This window comes from Mirounga leonina, unplaced genomic scaffold (genome assembly GCF_011800145.1).
Source record: "Mirounga leonina isolate KUSES-001 unplaced genomic scaffold, KU_Mleo_1.0 Mir_91, whole genome shotgun sequence".
NCBI lineage: Eukaryota > Metazoa > Chordata > Mammalia > Carnivora > Phocidae > Mirounga > Mirounga leonina.
In genome coordinates this window covers 24,136,707-24,141,812 of record NW_023270839.1, presented here as the reverse complement: position 1 = coordinate 24,141,812, position 5,106 = coordinate 24,136,707, and the positions used below count along the sequence as shown (strand labels likewise).

At 34.8% G+C, this 5,106-nt stretch overlaps 1 non-coding gene across 1 annotated transcript; it reads left to right on the top strand.

The window, feature by feature from the left end:
• Positions 1 to 1,270: 1,270 nt before the first annotated feature.
• Positions 1,271 to 1,343, top strand: TRNAV-UAC. Its single transcript has one exon. It is a non-coding gene; the product is annotated as a tRNA-Val (tRNA).
• The last annotated feature ends 3,763 nt before the right edge of the window (positions 1,344 to 5,106 follow it).

The window sequence follows — 5,106 nt, the reverse complement described above, 5'->3', positions numbered from 1 at the left end:
TTGTTTGTGCACAACACCCAGTGCTCCATGCAGAATGTGCCCTCCTCAATACCCACCACCAGGCTAACCCATCCTCCCACCCCCCTCCCCTCTAAAACCCTGTTTGTTTTTCAGAGTCCATCGTCTCTCATGGTTCGTCTACCCCTCCGATTCCCCCCCTTCATTCTTCCCCTCCTGCTACCTTTTTCTTCTTCTTCTTTTTTTTTTCTTAACATATATTGCATTATTTGTTTCAGAGGTACAGATCTGAGATTCAACAGTCTTGCACAATGGAAACCTTTTCTATGCTAGCTGGAACCTTCACTTTTTTCTTTCTTTGTAGTTTTACTATGAAATAGGACATATGTACTCAACAGTAAATATAATGGATATAAATATGTGAATGAACATAATATATATTTACATATACATTCCGTGTGTCTATATGTGTATATAATACATAGCAAAAAAGTCAATACCCATGTACTAACATGCAGCTTAAGAAATAAAAGAGAAAAATAGAAATGTCTCTGTACTTTCAACAACAAAAATAGAAATCTCTCTATACTCTTGACGTGTCCCAGTTGAATTCTTATGCATTCTTTTTGTTTATAATTCTCTCTCATTTTGTTGTACATATACAAGTATCCCTGAACAAGCATTGCTACATTTATATGTTTTAAGAATTTACATATATAAATAATGTGGTTGTCTGCTCCTTGCTTTTTCCATTCAATAATATTTTGGAGGCGCCTGGGTGGCTCAGTTGGTTAAGTGGCTGCCTTTGGCTCAGGTCATGATCCCGGGGTCCTGGGCTTGAGCTCCTCATCAGGCTCCTTGCTCAGCGGAAAGCCTGCTTCTCCCTTTCCCTCTCCTGCTCCTTCTGCTTCTGCTCTCTAGTTCGTGCTCTCTCTTTCAAATACATAAATAAAATCTTCAAAGAAAATAATATTTTGAGTTTCATTCATGCCAATCTGTGGAGCATATATTATGAATGTGGTTGAACAAGTAGAGCATTTTATGCTATGACTTCCTCCTAGTATACTTCCCATTCTACCATTTATGAACATCGTGCTCTGTCTGGTTTCTTTGCTGACATGAGCAGTGCTTCTGTGAACATTCTCTTACCTGACTCCCAGTGCACACACATGACAATTTCTCTAGGGCACACAAATATTTTGTTATAGCTGCCTGAGCAGACTAATACACTTCCTTTCTATGCAATTACATCTTCTTTTCTCTTGCCTACCATTCCAGCTACATCTCTAGTACATTCTTGATTAAAAGTAGTGGTTCCATAGCCTAGTGGTTATCACATCTGCTTTACATGCAGAAGGTCCTGGGTTTGATCCCCAGTGGAACCACTAACAACGAATCATGGAACACTCCATCAAAAACTAATGATGTAATGTATAGTGATTAACATAACATAATAAAATTAAAAAACAAAAAACTAATGATGTAATGTATGGTGACTAACAACATAATAAAATTTTAAAAAATTATATATATATGTTTTTATATATATAAACAATAAAAAAATAATTAAAAAAAGAAAATTAAAAAAAGAAAAAAGAAATAAAAGTAGTAATAGTAGGTACCTTTACTGTATTCCTGAATTTACATGAAACATTTTTAATTTTTAGCATTACCACAATGCTTACTATATGTTTGTATTAGACACACTGTATACACAAGTTAAGGAAGCAACCTTAAATTCCTGTTTTGCTAAGGTTGTCAAATTTTATCCACTGCTTTATCTGCATTTATTAAGATGAGCATTTATTTTTCTTCTTTAAATATGTTAATTTTTAAAATTATATCAATAGACATAATGTTCCAATCCTTGACCTGTGCAAAAACATATATTTTGTACACATTTTTCTGTTTTGATAGACTTGGTTTCCTGCTTTTGGTTCAGGTAAAATTACTGATTCTATGTTTATTAATGAGATTATTCTGCAATTTTATTTTCTCATCTTCCTCTTGTTGTTCTGATGTCAAAGCTATAGTTATCTTGCAAAATGAGTTGGGGGAGTATTACCTCTTTATTCTCCAGGTTGAATAAGACAGGCATTACCTATTCCCTGAAACTGTGGTATAACTCATTTATAAAATTACCTGGACCTGTTATGAGAAGATTTGAAATTACTGATTCAATTTCTTTAATAGTTAAAGGAATATTCTAACTTTCTGTTTCTTTTTGGTAGAAAGTTTGGTAATTTATAATTCTTCTCTAGAAATGTATCTATTTTGTCTAAGTTTTCAAATTTATTGGCATTAAGTATTAACAATATTCTCTTATTAAATTTTAATCTATGCTGTATCTTCAGTTATAGCCCTTAATTTCTAGCATTTATTGTGTATTCTTCCTCTATTTTTTCTTGATCAATTTCCCCATAGGTTTGGTTATTTTATTAACCTTTTTCCAAGACAAATCTTCAGGTTTGTTGATTCTCTATATTACATCTTTGTTTTTTTATTTCATCTATCATCATCTCTATGTTATTAGAGATTTCTGTAACTTAAAAAATACTTAAAATTTATTGACAAATTGGCATTGGCCAGATACCATATTGAAATGCTTGCAAACATATCTTATACATAAGCTTATTTTGTCCTTATAATGATTTTAGGAGGAAGATACTATCATTATATCTATTTTACAAGTTAGGAAAGTCTGTGAAAGTCATAGAGCCACCAAATCACAAAACTGGGATTCAAATCTAAGCCACATGTACTGTGTTATTCCTCTGTTTTCTTCAAAACAGAATTCAAAGAATAAAGACAATGTTTAACTCCAGGGAATAAATTAGTAATTGTTGGGATTTCAGGTATGGTATAAAGCCATAGAAAATTTTTGTTGAGTTTGGAGGTGAAAGCTACAGTCCGTTCATAGCTGCTTCCTTCAGCAGTACTTCTATGCTAACAGTAGCAGAATGAGAGAGCCTAATTATTGTCTGAGCCAAAAAATAATCAAACATATAATTTTTGCTTCTTGCAAATTATCAAATTGTCTTGTAATGAATAATAATATATTTTTAAATGTCAGTTTTGAAATAGCTTGTTTAGAATCAGTTCTCAAAGCATTTTCAAATACTGCATCTAGTTCTCACACTTCTTGCGTCTTAGGGAGCCTGTAGGTAGATAGGACCATTATTATTCCCACCCTACAGATGCAAGTTTGAGAAGTTAAATAACTTGCTCAAAGTTACATACATAGTGAGAGGCAGAATGATTCTTTAATGCAGGCTTTCTGATTCCCAGCTTGTTCATTCCTTTTTTTTTTTTTTTTTTTTTTAAGATTTATGTGTTTATTAGAGAGAGAGAGCATGCATGCATGTGTGAGCTGGGGAAGGGACAGAGGGAGAGGGAGAGGATCTCAAGCAGACTGCCCACTGAGTGCAGAACCCACCTGGGGCTCAACCAGGACCCTGAGGTCATGACCTGAGCCAAAATCCAGAGTTGGACACTTAACCAACTTAGGCACCCAGGTGCCCTTATTCATTGCTTTTTTATTTTTATTTTTATTTTATTTTATTTTTTTTTTAAGATTTATTTATTTATTTGAGAGAGCGAGAATGAGAGAGAGTACATGAAAGGGGGGAGAGTCAGAGGGAGAAGCAGGCTCCTCGCTGAGCAGGGAGCCCGATGCGGGACTCGACCCCGGGACTCCAGGATCATGACCCGAGCCGAAGGCAGTCGCTCAACCAACTGAGCCACCCAGGCGCCCTTCATTGCTTTTTTAAATTCAGGTAGCCACATATATTTATTTAAGACCCAATATATGCAAGGTTCAGTGTTGGGCACTATAGTATAATAGAACATTCTATAATCAGAAATATGAGACATTCATAAAAATAATATGTTACAAGAGAGGTTCAAGTAAAGGGTTTTGAGAAATTCAGAAGAGGGAGAGAATTAATTCTTGGTGGAAGGAAGAGGAGGATTCTGATATTTTTCTACTAAGCTCCAAATCAATCTTAAGAATTAACATAAAAAACCCAGATGGATTTTGGGGAAATTTTGCAATATACTATTACATTACATGCAATAGAATAAACATACCAGGATATCAAAGAAAATTCTGAAAAGAAATGAACAAAGTGGGTAGCTCAACATACTGTAATACTGCCCTCAGCTGGAGTTAAGGAATTTTCCAGATTTGTATGGGCCCATGGTAGACCACCACTCTCATCAGCAGACACTGCCCACTTCTCTTCTATCATAACCAAGAAAAAAGTTGTAAATGGAATAGCTGACCTACATTTCCCTAAGAAACCATTGGGACTAGTGCCAGTGTGCTTCATTCAATCTCCTCCAGAAGTCCAAGAACCTAGGTCATCAAAGAACACACAGAAATACCTCTGTATATAAGGATCTGCATGTCTCAAAGATCTAAACCCTTCCACTCTGCTCTCTGCCATTTATGTTCTGTCTCTGACATAATCTTCCACATCCTGAGTGTCTCCACCGAACACTCACATTTAATGATCTGTCTAAAACCTGATTCTGCCTTTTATCTTATGGTCTTAAAAAAGGTCAAGGACAGTAGATTCCAATTATTTTCCTTGAGACCCTCTCAAGCTGTACCTACTTTTACTTCACAGTGCCCAGTTACTATATAGGGACCTGAGAAATCATGATTAGTACCCTTCTTATTCTTATTGTTTTCTTTTCAATCTTTCTCAAACCCCAAATGTTTTGAATCATGAGCCATGAGATAAAACTACCTTCTCTTCCTTCCTACAATCTCGTTCCATGATCTTTCAGTCATACAGCTCACTGAAGATTTTAGGACTTGGCTTACAGTCTATCTCTGTCACTATTGCTGTCATCATTCTTGGTGATTTCAATAATTAGGCAGATGATCCATTCAACAACTGACCTCTTTACTTGAAATGATAAACTTCCACCAGTCCCCTCGGCTACTTGCTCTTATATCTAAACTCTAGACCTCATCATTACTTTTAACACCTCCAAATCTTAATTTCAATCATTTAATTCTTTAACAATCACTCCAAGCTTTCCAATGTATTTGTTTTTATTTTTTTATATGTTTGAGTTTTATTTTATTTTTTTAATTATGTTATGTTAGTCACCATATAGTACATCAGTAGTTTTTGA